The sequence below is a fragment of the Trachurus japonicus genome, chromosome 4 (assembly GCF_045865225.1).
Source record: "Trachurus japonicus isolate A0001 chromosome 4, Traja_1.0".
NCBI classification, from domain to species: domain Eukaryota; kingdom Metazoa; phylum Chordata; class Actinopteri; order Carangiformes; family Carangidae; genus Trachurus; species Trachurus japonicus.
In genome coordinates, this window is record NC_140910.1 from 27,809,541 (window position 1) to 27,831,920 (window position 22,380).

The 22,380-nt window shown below is 39.8% G+C and overlaps 1 protein-coding gene and 1 long non-coding RNA gene across 3 annotated transcripts in view; one reads left to right on the forward strand and one right to left on the reverse strand.

Moving 5' to 3' along the window:
• LOC146989110 (carboxyl-terminal PDZ ligand of neuronal nitric oxide synthase protein-like) overlaps positions 1 to 22,380 on the reverse strand; it is a 249,511-nt gene that overhangs the window by 132,408 nt on the left and 94,723 nt on the right. The gene's annotated exons all lie outside the window — the stretch shown is intronic.
• LOC146989111 (uncharacterized) lies at positions 1,343 to 13,556 on the forward strand. Its single transcript, XR_015035777.1, has 7 exons — positions 1,343 to 1,467; positions 1,692 to 1,829; positions 8,695 to 8,817; positions 9,382 to 9,544; positions 9,715 to 9,907; positions 11,781 to 11,858; positions 13,481 to 13,556. It is a non-coding gene; the product is annotated as an uncharacterized LOC146989111 (long non-coding RNA).

The following is a 22,380-nucleotide window of genomic DNA, read 5'->3' on the forward strand; positions in this document are numbered from 1 at the left end:
AAGGAGGAGATGGAGAGACCAGAGGAGGTAGAGGAGGAGAGGCTAGAACAGATGAAGGAGGAGAGGCAGGAAGAGGTAGAGAAGGAGGAGATGGAGAGACCAGAGGAGGTAGAGGAGGAGAGGCTAGAACAGATGAAGGAGGAGAGGCAGGAAGAGGTAGAGAAGGAGGAGATGGAGAAGGAGAGACCAGAGGAGGTAGAGGAGGAGAGGCTAGAACAGATGAAGGAGGAGAGGCAGGAAGAGGTAGAGAAGGAGGAGATGGAGATGGAGAGACCAGAGGAGGTAGAGGAGGAGAGGCTAGAACAGAAAGAGGAGAGGCAGGAGGAGGTAGAGAAGGAGAGACCAGAGGAGGTAGAGGAGGAGAGGCTAGAACAGAAAGAGGAGAGGCAGGAGGAGGTAGAGAAGGAGAGACCAGAGGAGGTAGAGGAGGAGAAGCTGGAGGAGGTAGAGAAGGAGGAGATGGAGGAGGTAGAGAAGGAGGAGATGGAGGAGAGGCAGGATGAGGTAGAGAAGGAGAAGCTGGAGGAGGTAGAGAAGGAGGAGATGGAGGAGAGGCTGGAAATTCACAGGTGAGGTTAAATAATGATGGATGTGTTAGTCATGATGATGCACAGTTGACTTCAGCCAGAGCAGCTGAGAACTCTTCTTGCCTTCTTGTCTTCCATTAGTTGCTCATTAGTTACCCCTACATAACATGAAATTATGATTGCAAATGCAAAAAACATCAACTTTCAGGAGCGATGCCTCGGAGCACTTTTGTGTCCCCACCAATGTCAAAATCAAACCTACTCCCTTGCTTCCTGCTTCCGCTTAGGCTCTCTATATGGACAAATACTGCTGCGAGGACCCCCCCGTAACTCAGAGAAGGAACGGAGGACTCTGAAAATTCTCACAGCTCTTAGTCAACATGAGTAGATAATGAGTGAAATTTGAATTTTGGGTGAACTATCCCTTTAACCAAGACCAACAGACTAGGGATGCAAATTATGATTAATTCATTAATATTTAACTACTTAAATCACAGAAGCATAAACTGATTTGTGGAACTCAGCCTGATGTAACCAGGCTGATGGTAACCCAGTGGTTTTTGGCTTGTGACTCCTACACACAGCAGCATCATGTCGCTCTTTACAATAAAGGCAAAAAATCAATACATGGCCACGTGGATCTGTTTACAAAGACGCAGCGAAAAATCAATACATGGCCATGTGCATTTGTTGACAGCTGCCGAAAAATCAATACATGGAGCGGTGAAATAAGTTTTTTTGTGCATCCACCTTGTTGTTCCACATTGTTAGCCAAGATAATGTTTCTGAAATTCAGTTTGTTGTGCCATGGTGTCCTGAAATCCTGTGGGAAACACTGATGCCACGTCTTGACCACATGTCAGCTGATCAGCTGCAGCAGAGGAAACTCCGCTGTTCTCAGCTCCACCTCAACGAGCGCTTTTTTTTTTTTTAATTAATGGTGCGTTCAGGCTTTTTAACCCGTAAGTCACGACTTCAAGTCACCAGTTACGAGTTTGTAGCGTTCCAGGCAAGTTACGAGTTACGAACTGGGAACTGGGAGGAGATCGATCTAGCACGAGTTCACAGGTGGGAAGTTACGAGTTTGACTGTACGTTCTAACGGGTAACCATAGGAACAGGTCGGAAAAATACGAGTTACGGGTTGCCTCGAACGCACCATAAGCTCAGGTAGCGACACACAGGGCGGATCCGGTTTGTTTATCAAAGCTTGGTCGCTGTGAGGTGAGCGCTCCTTGGCTCGACAGGAGGGAGAGAACGGCACAGAGAAGCGGTCAAGTGGCAGCTTGGCCCCAACGAAAAGGTTAGTTGTAATTTCTCACAAATAGCAGGTAGGTGTGTTAAAGAAACAAAAAAGCAACTTCACCGCGTTGCATTCGGTCATGGAGTGAAATGTTTACATGAAGGGGGGCTACCTAAGGTTAGCAGAGCAGCTCGCGCTAGCTTGACTAAATGTTTACATGAAGGGGAGCTACCTAACGTTAGCAGAGCAGCTCGCGCTAGCTAAGTTAATTGACTAACATGCAGCCTGGGGCACGACGCTGAAGTTAGCCTCCGATTCGCCAGCCTCCGATTCGGCACTTAAGGGGAAAGTTAAGAGGAAATTGACGTAATGAGCAGAGCGACTGTTTGTACAATGATTGCCTGGTTTTTGTGACACTTCCTGCTGTAAAAACATTTTAGATATTTTAGGTTAGTCATTAATTGTGCCTGACACCCGCTATTGTATTTGTGAAACGTTTATTTTATTTGTGAAAATGCTAAGGGGAGGTTTCACCGTTTTTGTTTGATACCTGCAGACCTCATTAGACCTGGTCCAGATCAAAAACCGCTTTGCCTAGACTTCTCAAATCTGGCCTAGATTATCCTACAGAGGCTAAACATTCATTCAGACACAGTTTCTGATCTGTGAAACCTTTATGCTATGTGTGAAAATGCAATAAAGGCACATTTCACTGTTTTTTCATCATATAGACCGCATTAGACCTGGTCCAGGTCAAAAACCGCTTTGCCTAGACTTCTCAAATCTGGCCTAGATTAATCTACAGGTAATGAAGATTCGTTCAGACACACTTTCTGATCTGTGAAACCTTCATTCTATGTGTGAAAATGCAATAAAGGCACATTTCACTGTTTTTTCATCATATAGACCGCATTAGACCTGGTCCAGATCAAAAACCGCTTTGCCTAAACTTCTCAAATCTGGCCTAGATTATCCTACACAGGCTGAACATTCATTCAGACACAGTTTCTGATCTGTGAAACCTTCATTCTATGTGTGAAAATGCAATAAAGGCACATTTCACTGTTTTTTCATCATATAGACCGCATTAGACCTGGTCCAGGTCAAAAACCGCTTTGCCTAGACTTCTCAAATCTGGCCTAGATTAATCTACAGGTAATGAAGATTCGTTCAGACACACTTTCTGATCTGTGAAACATTTATTCTATGTGTGAAAATGCAATAAAGGCACATTTCACTGTTTTTTTATCATATAGACCGCAATAGACCTGGTCCAGGTCAAAAACCGCTTTGCCTAGACTTCTCAAATATGGCCTAGATTAATCTACAGAGGCTAAACATTCATTCAGACACAGTTTCTGATCTGTGAAACATTTATTCTATGTGTGAAAATGCAATAAAGGCACATTTCACTGTTTTTTCATCATATAGACCGCATTAGACCTGGTCCAGATCAAAAACCGCTTTGCCTAGACTTCTCAAATATGGCCTAGATTAATCTACAGAGGCTAAACATTCATTCAGACACAGTTTCTGATCTGTGAAACCTTCATTCTATGTGTGAAAATGCAATAAAGGCACATTTCACTGTTTTTTCATCATATAGACCGCATTAGACCTGGTCCAGGTCAAAAACCGCTTTGCCTAGACTTCTCAAATCTGGCCTAGATTAATCTACAGGTAATGAAGATTCGTTCAGACACACTTTCTGATCTGTGAAACATTTATTCTATGTGTGAAAATGCAATAAAGGCACATTTCACTGTTTTTTTATCATATAGACCGCAATAGACCTGGTCCAGGTCAAAAACCGCTTTGCCTAGACTTCTCAAATATGGCCTAGATTAATCTACAGAGGCTAAACATTCATTCAGACACAGTTTCTGATCTGTGAAACATTTATTCTATGTGTGAAAATGCAATAAAGGCACATTTCACTGTTTTTTCATCATATAGACCGCATTAGACCTGGTCCAGATCAAAAACCGCTTTGCCTAGACTTCTCAAATATGGCCTAGATTAATCTACAGAGGCTAAACATTCATTCAGACACAGTTTCTGATCTGTGAAACCTTCATTCTATGTGTGAAAATGCAATAAAGGCACATTTCACTGTTTTTTCATCATATAGACCGCATTAGACCTGGTCCAGATCAAAAACCGCTTTGCCTAGACTTCTCAAATCTGGCCTAGATTAATCTACAGAGGCTAAACATTCATTCAGACACAGTTTCTGATCTGTGAAACATTTATTCTATGTGTGAAAATGCAATAAAGGCACATTTCACTGTTTTTTCATCATATAGACCGCATTAGACCTGGTCCAGATCAAAAACCGCTTTGCCTAGACTTCTCAAATCTGGCCTAGATTAATCTACAGGTAATGAAGATTCGTTCAGACACACTTTCTGATCTGTGAAACATTTATTCTATGTGTGAAAATGCAATAAAGGCACATTTCACTGTTTTTTCATCATATAGACTGCATTAGACCTGGTCCAGGTCAAAAACCGCTTTGCCTAGACTTCTCAAATCTGGCCTAGATTAATCTACAGGTAATGAAGATTCGTTCAGACACACTTTCTGATCTGTGAAACATTTATTCTATGTGTGAAAATGCAATAAAGGCACATTTCACTGTTTTTTCATCATATAGACCGCATTAGACCTGGTCCAGATCAAAAACCGCTTTGCCTAGACTTCTCAAATCTGGCCTAGATTAATCTACAGGTAATGAAGATTCGTTCAGACACAGTTTCTGATCTGTGAGACCTTCATTCTATGTGTGAAAATACAATAAAGGCACATTTCACTGTTTTTTCATCATATAGACCGCAATAGACCTGGTCCAGGTCAAAAACCGCTTTGCCTAGACTTCTCAAATATGGCCTAGATTAATCTACAGAGGCTAAACATTCATTCAGACACAGTTTCTGATCTGTGAAACATTTATTCTATGTGTGAAAATGCAATAAAGGCACATTTCACTGTTTTTTCATCATATAGACCGCATTAGACCTGGTCCAGATCAAAAACCGCTTTGCCTAGACTTCTCAAATATGGCCTAGATTAATCTACAGAGGCTAAACATTCATTCAGACACAGTTTCTGATCTGTGAAACCTTCATTCTATGTGTGAAAATGCAATAAAGGCACATTTCACTGTTTTTTCATCATATAGACCGCATTAGACCTGGTCCAGATCAAAAACCGCTTTGCCTAGACTTCTCAAATCTGGCCTAGATTAATCTACAGAGGCTAAACATTCATTCAGACACAGTTTCTGATCTGTGAAACATTTATTCTATGTGTGAAAATGCAATAAAGGCACATTTCACTGTTTTTTCATCATATAGACCGCATTAGACCTGGTCCAGATCAAAAACCGCTTTGCCTAGACTTCTCAAATCTGGCCTAGATTAATCTACAGGTAATGAAGATTCGTTCAGACACACTTTCTGATCTGTGAAACATTTATTCTATGTGTGAAAATGCAATAAAGGCACATTTCACTGTTTTTTCATCATATAGACCGCATTAGACCTGGTCCAGATCAAAAACCGCTTTGCCTAGACTTCTCAAATCTGGCCTAGATTAATCTACAGGTAATGAAGATTCGTTCAGACACAGTTTCTGATCTGTGAGACCTTCATTCTATGTGTGAAAATACAATAAAGGCACATTTCACTGTTTTTTCATCATATAGACCGCATTAGACCTGGTCCAGATCAAAAACCGCTTTGCCTAGACTTCTCAAATCTGGCCTAGATTAATCTACAGAGGCTAAACATTCATTCAGACACAGTTTCTGATCTGTGAAACCTTTATGCTATGTGTGAAAATGCAATAAAGGCACACAAAAAAACTGTTAAACACCAAAAATCGAAGCTAAAATTATTTTATACTGCTGGATGTTTTTTAGCTTTACTTACAGTGGCTGTGGCTCAGGAGGTAGAGCGGGTCGTTCAACCGGAAGGATGGTGTTTCGAATCTCAATTCCTCCAATCTGTGTCATTATGTCAAAGTGTCCTTGGGCAAGACACTGAACCTCATTGCCTATCATAATGGGTGTGTGAATACAGCTAAAGTCTTGTTTTGTGACAGTTTTGTGAATTTATCCCTTTTTGCATTTTCAAAAACAGAATAAAAGAATAAAGGTTTCACAGATCAGAAACTGTGTCTGAATGAATGTTTAGCCTCTGTAGGATAATCTAGGCCATATTTGAGAAGTCTAGGCAAAGCGGTTTTTGACCTGGACCAGGTCTAATGCGGTCTATATGATGAAAAAACAGTGAAATGTGCCTTTATTGCATTTTCACACATAGAATGAAGGTTTCACAGATCAGAAACTGTGTCTGAATGAATGTTTAGCCTCTGTAGATTAATCTAGGCCAGATTTGAGAAGTCTAGGCAAAGCGGTTTTTGATCTGGACCAGGTCTAATGCGGTCTATATGATGAAAAAACAGTGAAATGTGCCTTTATTGCATTTTCACACATAGAATGAAGGTCTCACAGATCAGAAACTGTGTCTGAATGAATGTTTAGCCTCTGTAGATTAATCTAGGCCATATTTGAGAAGTTTAGGCAAAGCGGTTTTTGATCTGGACCAGGTCTAATGCGGTCTATATGATGAAAAAACAGTGAAATGTGCCTTTATTGCATTTTCACACATAGAATGAAGGTTTCACAGATCAGAAAGTGTGTCTGAACGAATCTTCATTACCTGTAGATTAATCTAGGCCGGATTTGAGAAGTCTAGGCAAAGCGGTTTTTGATCTGGACCAGGTCTAATGCAGTCTATATGATGAAAAAACAGTGAAATGTGCCTTTATTGCATTTTCACACATAGCATAAAGGTTTCACAGATCAGAAAGTGTGTCTGAACGAATCTTCATTACCTGTAGATTAATCTAGGCCAGATTTGAGAAGTCTAGGCAAAGCGGTTTTTGATCTGGACCAGGTCTAATGCAGTCTATATGATGAAAAAACAGTGAAATGTGCCTTTATTGCATTTTCACACATAGCATAAAGGTTTCACAGATCAGAAACTGTGTCTGAATGAATGTTTAGCCTCTGTAGATTAATCTAGGCCAGATTTGAGAAGTCTAGGCAAAGCGGTTTTTGATCTGGACCAGGTCTAATGCGGTTTATATGATGAAAAAACAGTGAAATGTGCCTTTATTGCATTTTCACACATAGAATGAAGGTCTCACAGATCAGAAACTGTGTCTGAACGAATCTTCATTACCTGTAGATTAATCTAGGCCAGATTTGAGAAGTTTAGGCAAAGCGGTTTTTGATCTGGACCAGGTCTAATGCGGTCTATATGATGAAAAAACAGTGAAATGTGCCTTTATTGCATTTTCACACATAGAATGAAGGTTTCACAGATCAGAAAGTGTGTCTGAACGAATCTTCATTACCTGTAGATTAATCTAGGCCGGATTTGAGAGGTCTAGGCAAAGCGGTTTTTGATCTGGACCAGGTCTAATGCGGTCTATATGATGAAAAAACAGTGAAATGTGCCTTTATTGCATTTTCACACATAGCATAAAGGTTTCACAGATCAGAAACTGTGTCTGAATGAATGTTTAGCCTCTGTAGGATAATCTAGGCCAGATTTGAGAAGTCTAGGCAAAGCGGTTTTTGATCTGGACCAGGTCTAATGCAGTCTATATGATGAAAAAACAGTGAAATGTGCCTTTATTGCATTTTCACACATAGCATAAAGGTTTCACAGATCAGAAACTGTGTCTGAATGAATGTTTAGCCTCTGTAGGATAATCTAGGCCAGATTTGAGAAGTCTAGGCAAAGCGGTTTTTGATCTGGACCAGGTCTAATGAGGTCTGCAGGTATCAAACAAAAACGGTGAAACCTCCCCTTAGCATTTTCACAAATAAAATAAACGTTTCACAAATACAATAGCGGGTGTCAGGCACAATTAATGACTAACCTAAAATATCTAAAATGTTTTTACAGCAGGAAGTGTCACAAAAACCAGGCAATCATTGTACAAACAGTCGCTCTGCTCATTACGTCAATTTCCTCTTAACTTTCCCCTTAAGTGCCGAATCGGAGGCTGGCGAATCGGAGGCTAACTTCAGCGTCGTGCCTGGGGCACAGTGCACGCAGAACTTGAACTGCAAGTCTCCTCTGTTCACACTTTGAGTTTGACTTCAGTTTCCTCTCGTTCAGACTATCGGGGGAAGGATAGAGAGGAAGAGAGAGAGTCTACACATGCAGCTGTTTAAAGACTGAAAATTGTGTTCAACTGTGCATCCACAGCTAGTGTAAGCAGGAGGCTCCACAGCTGTTTGACCTGACTCACGCGTGTTTCATGTCCCTCCTTCAGTGTGTCCCAGGCTAAGGTCTGCTGATTGTCTAGCAGCAACAGACACAGGCTTGATTAAAACGCAGTTTGCTTCATATTTTGAATCAGTAAAGCATTAAGTTTACCCAATACAGAGTGCTTTTTAATATGGCATGTGGGCTGTGTTAATGATTGCCATACATGAAATATTTGTACATATAATGTAAACACATATATGGATAAACTATATTTGTATATAAACAAGCTTAAATTCGAGCTATACATTTGTTATCAACATATATGCTTGCATTTCATCATATATTATATGCACATATTCTATGTGGGCTTATCTATTGTCTGGTGGGGTAGAGATGGGATGTTGTTGTTTGAGGTCATCTTGCAATTTTTTCGCCAATGTTACTTTGGTAATATTGAGTGGTTCAATTTCTGACTGAATTGACTTGAGTTTAAAATGAATGCAGTAACATATAACAGTGCTATCTAATCATACTTCATGTGGTCTAGATTTGGTTGTAACCCAACATTTTTATCAAATGTTAGATCTATGTGGATATATATTGTAATATAATAATAGTTCTGTATTTCATTATAGGATTTTCAATGGCTGCACGGAGACGCAGGAGGAAACCGCCAATAGAGGATGCAGTAGAGCATGCTGTCCATGCACTGGACAAGACAGCAGAATTAGAAGTACAATACATTAACTCCTATAAAGGTACTGTGTGTGTTTATAATATACATTTAAGGTCCAAAATGCCATGTGCCAAATGCATGTAAATGACCTCATTTGTGTAGAATAAATAACATATCTCTCTCTCTTTAAGTATGAATCCAGCAGCCATTTAATGTGGTGCACTTTACCAATTTTTCCAATCTGAGTTCAGTATTTGTGACTGGTGGCCTAACATGCCTTCATCAGGCTGGCAATTATTAGATATTTGCTGAGCTAAAATTGTTTTCATGTCAGCTGCAAGTGAAGAAATTGACAGTGTTTGTATTGTTTATTAAAAACCTAAATGCTGGACATAGCATTCAGTGACAAAAGGTATGACACAGTGATCAGACAGGCTACAGGGTGGTAATAAATGAACCTCTACAGCCCTTTTAATAGTTTTTTGCATATCCTGACAGAAATTCATGCACCTTTAAAAAAAGAGCTGTTATGCATGTATTAATTATATATTTTCATGTAATTATTGATTTCTTATGAAAAAATAGCTTAACCATGAGAAAGTTTTAAGGTATTAAAAAATTCTATTTGTTACACGTGTTTCAATAGGTCGAGGGGTGTTTGCCAAAGCCCATTTTGGAAAAGGGGACTTTGTGGTGGAGTACAGAGGAGAGTTAATAAATTGTCAAGAATCAGAAAGAAGAAGGAGGACCTATCACAAAGAATGTGCTGTTTATATGTTTGACTTTTACTGGAAAGAAAAGACATGGTGGTAAGGTTTTGATTGAATGTTATATTTCTGCACTTTTTTTTTCATAAAAATGATAATAATCAAATGCTTTATAAGTTAGTATTTATAGCCAATACTAATAAGAGTAATGGCAAATTACAATAAGTAATTTAATATTTATCAAGTTTAGTAATTCTTTTTTTATTCTCAAGTATTGATGCAGCCCGAGAAGATGGCAGTCTTGGACGACTCGTCAATGATGAACACAGGAAACCAAATTGCAAAATGAAGAGGGTCATAACAGAGGGCAAACCACACCTCTGTCTTTTTGCGTTGAGGGACATTCAGCCTGGAGAAGAATTGACATATGACTATGGGGGAAAGAACTGGCCATGGAGGAAACAGGTTTGTCATACATGATGGTCAGTGTGAAGTGAAGGAAGATTAGACAATGAGGTGAAATGTCAGGTGGTGACTTGTTTGTTGAGTTTTAACATGTGTTTCTTCGAATATATATTTGTGGGTACCAACCAGTCATTACTGTGACTGCTATCTTATACACTTGTCTGGTGTTTCTTCATTTGTGGGGACCACCGTAGCTGAGAGATAATCTCCACATTTACTGATACTGATATTACTCTTTGATTCACAATGTCAACAACACACCATATATTACATAGAGCCTATAACACTGGGCTACGTTTGCTTTCTATAGTTCACATCACTTCTATCACAGGTCAATCCAACCCTGTAACACTTGATATTCACTTGTTTTCAGCTGTAACAATCACTGCAGTATTAAAGGGGACCTATTATGCTTTTCCAGCTTTTCAGACTTTTATATATGTTTAAAATGTTGGATAATGGTTCTAGAGGCCGTGGAAGTGTCATATCCTGAGGTTAATGCATTTGGAGGTAAACCCTGCTAGATAATTGGGATTTCTCTGCACACCTGTTACACTCGGTTGCGCTGAGTTTTTTTTGACATGAGCTCGCGTCTACGTCGATGCGTGCCGGACTCCCCTACATGGTCATGCCGAGGTCTCTGCTCCAGCCGGCCCCGCCTCCCCCCATGCTGCTCTGTTGTGCCTGGTGTCACAGCTGAGAGCGGAGCGGACTACTTCCTGCTTCTTCCCTGCATGTTTTAGCGCTGTAGCGTCACTTTACTAAGTTTTATTTAGAAGTTTACGCCGACGTTTCATGTAAGTGAAGCTGTACCTGTGTGAGGAGCGACGTACCGCCGGGGCGACGTTGTTCGCCGGACCGACGTAACGCTGGACCGCCGGAGCACCGGAGCTCTGGAGCTGCAGCGGCTCCTCACACAGGCAGCACCCGTCTGCAGGCCTCCTTGGCCGGGCAGGCGTCCGTGCTCACCGCGGTAGAGAAAACCATCGCTAATAAACATACCCGCAGGTTTTTTAGACGTTTACCGCCGTGTGGTTAGTCTATTTAGCAGAATGTTGGTCTCATTGATGAAATCTTGTGGCAGTTGAATCAGTTTGAATGAAAAGTGAAGCTGTGAGAAGGAGGAGGAGAGGAGCAGTGCTGCTGTAGTCTATGTGCACAAATCACCACATTTACATCAATAAATAACTGTTTTACAATGAACTGACCATTCTGCATATATTTTTAATTTATTTTATATATTTATTTTTGCATTTTTATATTTCATGTATGGTTACAGTAGCCTACATGGCAAAGACTCTATACCATCTTTGGTTAGGGTGAGATAGGTCATGGGCACATTTCATTACACAATGTAGACTGGTCAGATGCAGACTGGAGATCTGGCAATTTGCCTACTGCAGATTTAGCTTTTGTTTGCATACTACATTTTGGCCAAATCAGTATAGGTACTAGTAGTAGACATCGTCATGGTAACGCAATGCTGAGGGAGTGGTTCATTTGCATTTAAAGGGAGGGGCCACTGAAACAGACCGTTTTGCAGAGCCCTGTTTTTGAGAATGCTGTGATGTTTGATCTTTGGGGTATTTTGACCGAAGCACGTCACAGACATGTCTTTAAGACACCCAGGAACTATTTTAGTTGGTGCAAAAAGGAGCATAATAGGTCCCCTTTAAAACAGGCTACACAAACGTCACATTGGCTAGAACCAAGTTCAACTTATGTGGAAAAAATATGACTTGGAGCCAGATACTCACAGATGTTGATATTTATGTAAATTATTTATGTTCTCCTTTAACTGTTGCTTATTATTTGGTCTAATGATTTTGGTTTTGTTGATTAGTTGCTTAATAATGATGATTTATCATTTCAGGCAGAAGAACAGCCATGTGATGCTGAGTCCGCTGACACTGAACTCTCCAGACAGAGTCCATCATCCTCCATCATGCAGGTAGGACTCACTTTATTGTGTTTTGTGTTTCATTTTTAGTCAAATATGTACAACTTTGCTCTTGTGCACACTGTTTGGTTGAGTTTAGATCAGTGCAACATTGGTTTTACACATGCTGCTAAGCACAGTCTAGTTTCCTGATTCAGTTGGGACCAACCAGTCATTACTATGACTACTATGTTACACACTTGTTTGGTGTTTCTTTATTTGGGGGGACCATCGTAGCTGATTCAGTTGGGACCAACCAGTCATTACTGTGACTGCTATCTTATACACTTGTAGTGTTGTCACGATACCAACATTTTGGTACCGGTATCGGTACCAACATGTTTTTCGATACTTTTCGATACTTTTCGGTACTTTTCCAAATAAAAAGAGAACACAAAAAATGTCATTATTGGCTTTATTTTAATAGAAAATCTTAGAACTATAACCTATGCATCAGTAAATAATCAGTTAATCAGTAAACAGTCACTGCTGCTGCAGGATTAAAATTCCATCTATATTAATAAACTCTTCCTAAATTGAAACATTAGTGGTGTGAATATCAACTTGTTTTCTTTGCATGAGGTCTGAAAACACTGCATCCTTTTTTGTTATTTTGACCAGTTGTAATTTTTGGGAGAAATTGTTATCAGTAGTTTATATAATGAAACAAACGTTCATGTTACTCAAACATGAACATGAACGCCCCCCCCCCCCCCATCACCAACGCAATATCGTTCCGTTAATTCATCTCTGCGTAGCGCTCCTTCGCTGTGTTCACTCACTCACAGAGAGAGAGAGAGAGAGAGAGAGAGAGAGGGAGACCATGCATGCCAGTGGTGGTGCGCGGTAAAAACGAAACTTATTAACCAGCAGTGTTTGCATTAATTAACGAGTCTGTGGCGGCAGTCTCTCTCGCGCGCAGCGCGCGCACACACACACAGACACACACAACAACACAGGCACATGGACAGGTGGCGCTGTAACGGTAATTTAAAAAAGCACCTTGCTTCGTTTGTGACTGCTCACTCGCTCGCTGCGGCTCAAATTACAATGCGGCGACTTCATGTGGCGACGTCACCGCCGGCGGCGGCGCAAAATGAAAGTACCGGTCCCATCTAAGCGCAGTATGGTACCGTTTTAAATGCGTTAGTACCCCGGTACCACTCTAGTACCGGTATACCGTACAACCCTATACACTTGTCTGGTGTTTCTTTATTTGTGGGGACCACCGTAGCTGAGAGATAATCTCCACATTTACTGATACTGATATTACTCTTTGATTCACAATGTCAACAACACACCATATATTACATAGAGCCTATAACACTGGGCTACGTTTGCTTTCTATAGTTCACATCACTTCTATTACAGGTCAATCCAACCCTGTAACACTTGATATTCACTTGTTTTCAGCTGTAACAATCACTGCAGTATTAAAACAGGCTACACAAACGTCACATTGGCTAGAACCAAGTTCAACTTATGTGGAAAAAATATGACTTGGAGCCAGATACTCACAGATGTTGATATTTATGTAAATTATTTATGTTCTCCTTTAACTGTTGCTTATTATTTGGTCTAATGATTTTGGTTTTGTTGATTAGTTGCTTAATAATGATGATTTATCATTTCAGGCAGAAGAACAGCCATGTGATGCTGAGTCCGCTGACACTGAACTCTCCAGACAGAGTCCATCATCCTCCATCATGCAGGTAGGACTCACTTTATTGTGTTTTGTGTTTCATTTTTAGTCAAATATGTACAACTGTGCTCTTGTGCACACTGTTTGGTTGAGTTTAGATCAGTGCAACATTGGTTTTACACATGCTGCTAAGCACAGTCTAGTTTCCTGATTCAGTTGGGACCAACCAGTCATTACTATGACTACTATGTTACACACTTGTCTGGTGTTTCTTTATTTGGGGGGACCATCGTAGCTGATTCAGTTGGGACCAACCAGTCATTACTGTGACTGCTATCTTATACACTTGTCTGGTGTTTCTTTATTTGGGGGGACCACCGTAGCTGATTCAGTTGGGACCAACCAGTCATTACTATGACTACTATGTTACACACTTGTTTGGTGTTTCTTTATTTGGGGGGACCATCGTAGCTGATTCAGTTGGGACCAACCAGTCATTACTATGACTACTATGTTACACACTTGTTTGGTGTTTCTTTATTTGGGGGGACCACCGTAGCTGATTCAGTTGGGACCAACCAGTCATTACTATGACTACTATGTTACACACTTGTTTGGTGTTTCTTTATTTGGGGGGACCATCGTAGCTGATTCAGTTGGGACCAACCAGTCATTACTGTGACTGCTATCTTATACACTTGTCTGGTGTTTCTTCATTTGTGGGGACCACCGTAGCTGAGAGATAATCTCCACATTTACTGATACTGATATTACTCTTTGATTCACAATGTCAACAACACACCATATATTACATAGAGCCTATAACACTGGGCTACGTTTGCTTTCTATAGTTCACATCACTTCTATCACAGGTCAATCCAACCCTGTAACACTTGATATTCACTTGTTTTCAGCTGTAACAATCACTGCAGTATTAAAACAGGCTACATACAAACGTCACATTGGCTAGAACCAAGTTCAACTTATGTGGAAAAAATATGACTTGGAGCCAGATACTCACAGATGTTGATATTTATGTAAATTATTTATGTTCTCCTTTAACTGTTGCTTATTATTTGGTCTAATGATTTTGGTTTTGTTGATTAGTTGCTTAATAATGATGATTTATCATTTCAGGCAGAAGAACAGCCATGTGATGCTGAGTCCGCTGACACTGAACTCTCCAGACAGAGTCCATCATCCTCCATCATGCAGGTAGGACTCACTTTATTGTGTTTTGTGTTTCATTTTTAGTCAAATATGTACAACTTTGCTCTTGTGCACACTGTTTGGTTGAGTTTAGATCAGTGCAACATTGGTTTTACACATGCTGCTAAGCACAGTCTGGTTTCCTGATTCAGTTGGGACCAACCAGTCATTACTATGACTACTATGTTACACACTTGTCTGGTGTTTCTTTATTTGGGGGGACCATCGTAGCTGATTCAGTTGGGACCAACCAGTCATTACTGTGACTGCTATCTTATACACTTGTCTGGTGTTTCTTCATTTGTGGGGACCACCGTAGCTGAGAGATAATCTCCACATTTACTGATACTGATATTACTCTTTCATTCACAATGTCAACAACACACCATATATTACATAGAGCCTATAACACTGGGCTACGTTTGCTTTCTATAGTTCACATCACTTCTATCACAGGTCAATCCAACCCTGTAACACTTGATATTCACTTGTTTTCAGCTGTAACAATCACTGCAGTATTAAAACAGGCTACACACAAACGACACATTGACTAGAACCAAGTTCAACTTATGTGGAAAAAATATGATTTGGAGCCAGATACTCACAGATGTTGATATTTATGTAAATTATTGATGTTCTCCTTTAACTGTTGCTTATTATTTGGTCTAATGATTTTGGTTTTGTTGATTAGTTGCTTAATAATGATGATTTATCATTTCAGGCAGAAGAACAGCCATGTGATGCTGAGTCCGCTGACACTGAACTCTCCAGACAGAGTCCATCATTCTCCATCATGCAGGTAGGACTCACTTTATTGTGTTTTGTGTTTCATTTTTAGTCAAATATGTACAACTTTGCTCTTGTGCACACTGTTTGGTTGAGTTTAGATCACTGCAACATTGGTTTTACACATGCTGCTAAGCACAGTCTGGTTTCCTGATTCAGTTGGGACCAACCAGTCATTACTATGACTACTATGTTACACACTTGTTTGGTGTTTCTTTATTTGGGGGGACCATCGTAGCTGATTCAGTTGGGACCAACCAGTCATTACTGTGACTGCTATCTTATACACTTGTCTGGTGTTTCTTTATTTGTGGGGACCACCGTAGCTGAGAGATAATCTCCACATTTACTGATACTGATATTACTCTTTGATTCACAATGTCAACAACACACCGTATATTACATAGAGCCTATAACACTGGGCTACGTTTGCTTTCTATAGTTCACATCACTTCTATCACAGGTCAATCCAACCCTGTAACACTTGATATTCACTTGTTTTCAGCTGTAACAATCACTGCAGTATTAAAACAGGCTACACAAACGTCACATTGGCTAGAACCAAGTTCAACTTATGTGGAAAAAATATGACTTGGAGCCAGATACTCACAGATGTTGATATTTATGTAAATTATTTATGTTCTCCTTTAACTGTTGCTTATTATTTGGTCTAATGATTTTGGTTTTGTTGATTAGTTGCTTAATAATGATGATTTATCATTTCAGGCAGAACAGTCATGTGATGCTGAGTCCGCTGACACTGAACTCTCCAGACAGAGTCCATCATCCTCCATCATGCAGGTAGGACTCACTTTATTGTGTTTTGTGTTTCATTTTTAGTCAAATATGTACAACTTTGCTCTTGTGCACACTGTTTGGTTGAGTTTAGATCAGTGCAACATTGGTTTTACACATGCTGCTAAGCACAGTCTGGTTTCCTGATTCAGTTGGGACCAACCAGTCATTACTATGACTACTATGTTACACACTTGTCTGGTGTTTCTTTATTTGGGGGGACCACCGTAGCTGATTCAGTTGGGACCAACCAGTCATTACTATGACTACTATGTTACACACTTGTTTGGTGTTTCTTTATTTGGGGGGACCATCGTAGCTGATTCAGTTGGGACCAACCAGTCATTACTGTGACTGCTATCTTATACACTTGTCTGGTGTTTCTTTATTTGTGGGGACCACCGTAGCTGAGAGATAATCTCCACATTTACTGATACTGATATTACTCTTTGATTCACAATGTCAACAACACACCATATATTACATAGAGCCTATAACACTGGGCTACGTTTGCTTTCTATAGTTCACATCACTTCTATCACAGGTCAATCCAACCCTGTAACACTTGATATTCACTTGTTTTCAGCTGTAACAATCACTGCAGTATTATAACAGGCTACACACAAACGTCACATTGGCTAGAACCAAGTTCAACTTATGTGGAAAAAATATGACTTGGAGCCAGATACTCACAGATGTTGATATTTATGTAAATTATTTATGTTCTCCTTTAACTGTTGCTTATTACTTGGTCTAATGATTTTGGTTTTGTTGATTAGTTGCTTAATAATGATGATTTATCATTTCAGGCAGAAGAACAGCCATGTGATGCTGAGTCCGCTGACACTGAACTCTCCAGACAGAGTCCATCATCCTCCATCATGCAGGTAGGACTCACTTTATTGTGTTTTGTGTTTCATTTTTAGTCAAATATGTACAACTTTGCTCTTGTGCACACTGTTTGGTTGAGTTTAGATCAGTGCAACATTGGTTTTACACATGCTGCTAAGCACAGTCTGGTTTCCTGATTCAGTTGGGACCAACCAGTCATTACTATGACTACTATGTTACACACTTGTCTGGTGTTTCTTTATTTGGGGGGACCATCGTAGCTGATTCAGTTGGGACCAACCAGTCATTACTGTGACTGCTATCTTATACACTTGTCTGGTGTTTCTTTATTTGGGGGGACCATCGTAGCTGATTCAGTTGGGACCAACCAGTCATTACTGTGACTGCTATCTTATACACTTGTCTGGTGTTTCTTTATTTGTGGGGACCACCGTAGCTGAGAGATAATCTCCACATTTACTGATACTGATATTACTCTTTGATTCACAATGTCAACAACACACCATATATTACATAGAGCCTATAACACTGGGCTACGTTTGCTTTCTATAGTTCACATCACTTCTTCTATCACAGGTCAATCCAACCCTGTAACACTTGATATTCACTTGTTTTCAGCTGTAACAATCACTGCAGTATTAAAACAGGCTACACAAACGTCACATTGGCTAGAACCAAGTTCAACTTATGTGGAAAAAATATGACTTGGAGCCAGATACTCACAGATGTTGATATTTATGTAAATTATTGATGTTCTCCTTTAACGGTTGCTTATTATTTGGTCTAATGATTTTGGTTTTGTTGATTAGTTGCTTAATAATGATGATTTATCATTTCAGGCAGAACAGCCATGTGATGCTGAGTCCGCTGACACTGAACTCTCCAGACAGAGTCCATCATCCTCCATCATGCAGGTAGGACTCACTTTATTGTGTTTTGTGTTTCATTTTTAGTCAAATATGTACAACTTTGCTCCTGTGCACACTGTTTGGTTGAGTTTAGATCAGTGCAACATTGGTTTTACACATGCTGCTAAGCACAGTCTGGTTTCCTGATTCAGTTGGGACCAACCAGTCATTACTATGAATACTATGTTACACACTTGTCTGGTGTTTCTTCATTTGGGGGGACCACCGTAGCTGAGAGATAATCTCCACATTTACTGATACTGATATTACTCTTTGATTCACAATGTCAACAACACACCATATATTACATAGAGCCTATAACACTAGGCTACGTTTGCTTTCTATAGTTCACATCACTTCTATCACAGGTCAATCCAACCTTGTAATACTTGATATTCACTTGTTTTCAGCTGTAACAATCACTGCAGTATTATAACAGGCTACACACAAACGTCACATTGACAAGAACCAAGTTCAATTTATGTGGAAAAAATATGATTTGGAGCCAGATACTCACAGATGTTGATATTTATGTTCTCCTTTAACTGTTGCTTATTATTTGGTCTAATGATTTTGGTTTTGTTGATTAGTTGCTTAATAATGATGATTTATCATTTCAGGCAGAAGAACAGCCATGTGATGCTGAGTCCGCTGACACTGAACTCTCCAGACAGAGTCCATCATCCTCCATCATGCAGGTAGGACTCACTTTATTGTGTTTTGTGTTTCATTTTTAGTCAAATATGTACAACTTTGCTCTTGTGCACACTGTTTGGTTGAGTTTAGATCAGTGCAACATTGGTTTTACACATGCTGCTAAGCACAGTCTGGTTTCCTGATTCAGTTGGGACCAACCAGTCATTACTATGACTACTATGTTACACACTTGTCTGGTGTTTCTTTATTTGGGGGGACCACCGTAGCTGATTCAGTTGGGACCAACCAGTCATTACTATGACTACTATGTTACACACTTGTCTGGTGTTTCTTTATTTGGGGGGACCATCGTAGCTGATTCAGTAGGGACCAACCAGTCATTACTGTGACTGCTATCTTATACACTTGTCTGGTGTTTCTTCATTTCTGGGGACCACCGTAGCTGAGAGATAATCTCCACATTTACTGATACTGATATTACTCTTTCATTCACAATGTCAACAACACACCATATATTACATAGAGCTTATAACACTGGGCTACTTTTGCTTTCTATAGTTCACATCACTTCTTCTATCACAGGTCAATCAAACCCTGTAACACTTGATATTCATTTGTTTTCAGCTGTAACAATCACTGCAGTATTATAACTAGAACCAAGTTCAACTTATGTGGAAAAAATATGATTTGGAGCCAGATACTCACAGACGTTGATATTTATGTAAATTATTGATGTTCTCCTTTAACGGTTGCTTATTATTTGGTCTAATGATTTTGGTTTTTTTGATTAGTTGCTTAATAATGATGATTTATCATTTCAGGCAGAAGAACAGCCATGTGATGCTGAGTCCGCTGACACTGAACTCTCCAGACAGAGTCCATCATCCTCCATCATGCAGGTAGGACTCACTTTATTGTGTTTTGTGTTTCATATTTAGTCAAATATGTACAACTGTGCTCTTGTGCACACTGTTTGGTTGAGTTTAGATCAGTGCATCATTGGTTTTACACATGCTGCAAGCACAGTCTGGTTTCCTGATTCAGTTGGGACCAACCAGTCATTACTATGACTACTATGTTCAGGGTTTCCCCCAGTGTATTATAAGCCTGGCGGCCCGCCAGGCCTTACTTGACCCCCTGCCAGGCTAAGCATCGTTTATTAATTTTTTTAATCAGTTTTTATACTCAATAAACACGTGATCAGGTGTCTTTTTCATCACCTGACAACGTTACAACTTCGTCGCACATAACGAGACACGTCACGGACATCATGCTCATCAGACAATAGACAGCATCGACCGCTGCTTCACCAGCTGACCGAGAGGAACGCACCGAGTTCACGTTAACGTGAGCGGAGCCGCAGCTCCAGAGGCTCAGTCAGCTGCTGCAGCTGTTAGCTGTTAGCTGTTAGCTGGTAGCTGGTAGCTGGTAGCTGGTAGCTGTTAGCTGTTAGCACGTCGTCCCCTGCAGCGTCAGAGCTCCGGACTCCTGTGAGCCGCGGGGCTTTCACCTGATGTGAAAATGATCCATTGTTTCATTTTTCAGCTCGTAAAGTTCGCGATCACACACGTTTGTTCTAGTAGATCCGTGAGTGTCACGTTTCCATGACGACTGACCGGAAAAAGAGCGTGGTACGTCATGTGCACGTGACTTCAGATGTAAAAAATAAATAAACAAAACAAAACATGGATGATGGATCTATAATACAGCCATGGAAATAAGGCTAGATTTTAACAATGGAGACACCAGGCAGTTGTTTTTTAGTTTTTAATGCAAACAGTTGATGTTATTTATTTAAATATTTTTTTATAATTATAATTATTAGGCCTACTTTTTTTTGTGGTTGATTGAACAGCATTTCAAGAGTGCCTTTCTGTAAGACTCTGCTATAGCTGGTGTTTAAGTTACATAAAGTCTTATAATAACAGATGTTTATGATAATATTTTCAAATTTCTAGTCAACTTTTAACATTGATCTTAAGGCCTTATGGAATCACACCTGCTAAATGCTACTGCTCCATTAATGAATCTGTTCCCTACAGGGCCCTGCCATCGGTCAGGGTCAGGCCCCTGTCACAAAAAAACACGCTTGGGCACCGGTGGCCCGCCGATGGGCCGCTGGTGCCACCCTACCACCGGGCTTAACAAGTTTTCTGGGGGAAACCCTGATGTTACACACTTGTCTGGTGTTTCTTTATTTGGGGGGACCATCGTAGCTGATTCAGTTGGGACCAACTAGTCATTACTATGACTACTATGTTACACACTTGTCTGGTGTTTCTTCATTTGGGGGGACCATCGTAGCTGATTCAGTTGGGACCAACCAGTCATTACTGTGACTGCTATCTTACACACTTGTCTGGTGTTTCTTCATTTGTGGGGACCACCGTAGCTGAGAGATAATCTCCACATTTACTGATAATGATATTACTCTTTCATTCACAATGTCAACAACACACCATATATTACATAGAGCTTATAACACTGGGCTACTTTTGCTTTCTATAGTTCACATCACTTCTTCTATCACAGGTCAATCAAACCCTGTAACACTTGATATTCATTTGTTTTCAGCTGTAACAATCACTGCAGTATTAAAACAGGCTACACAAACGTCACATCAACCAGAATCACGTTCAAAACATTTAAAAAAAATAATTTTAAAAACATGTTTGTTTCAGTTTAGATCAGTGCACATTTGGTGTCAAACCAAGCACTGTCTTGTTTCCTCATTCAAATGTGTGTTGCAATTTCTTTCTTGTCGTTTATTCAAGTTAAAATCAGTGTTCACAACCATTCTATTATCGGCATCAGATTCATGAGAAATCGCAATCAACTTCAATCTTTAAAGATTATATGAAATTGTTTCACATACCATTCACAATGACTGTGATTGGTACCATCTGTTATCTTTTTAGCCAAATCATTTTGTAATATATATTTAAAAAAATAATTATTTCAACAGTAATAGGCTTCAAGAAAACGATTGGCTCCATTTTAAATCCATTTAATGCCAACATTGATCTCGATCATCATAAAATGTGTAAATGATCCCAAAGGTTTTTAATCTCAGTTTGTCAATATATTTTGTGTATATGTGTGCCATCATTCATATTTTAATTCTCCACTATTTCTTTTAAAGGACTTGGATGAACCAGAAGTTGGTCTTTCAGCAAACAAACATGAAATCATTCCTTGCCTTGTAGACTACTCAGATTCTGATGAATCTCAAGGTCCATGCACCAGTCCTTCCCAGCTAAATGGAAGCAGCCAGGTATTTTGAAGTTGAATACATATTAGTCTAGACCAGACATTGTGTTATTGTCCTTTTTCATCTTGTACATTGGTACAAATGTAAATTAAATTTTTTTGGACATCATAGATATGGAGTCCGACTTCTGAATCTGATCTTACCCTCACTGACCAGGACAGACAGTCCATTCCAAGGTTGAGGAGGACGAAGAGTGTACAGGTGTGCAACACACATAATGTAGAGAAAATATTAACGTATGTGCTTAACTTTTTGCCCTTTAAGTATGTATGATTTAAATGTAATTCCTTTTCTCTTCTGAAGATGAAAGAGCAGATGGAATTTGATTCAGATGAACTCTTTGATCCCAGCTCGGATGGCAGTGAAGAAGAATATATTCCCAAGAGTGTTGAAGATACTTCTGAAGATACAGAC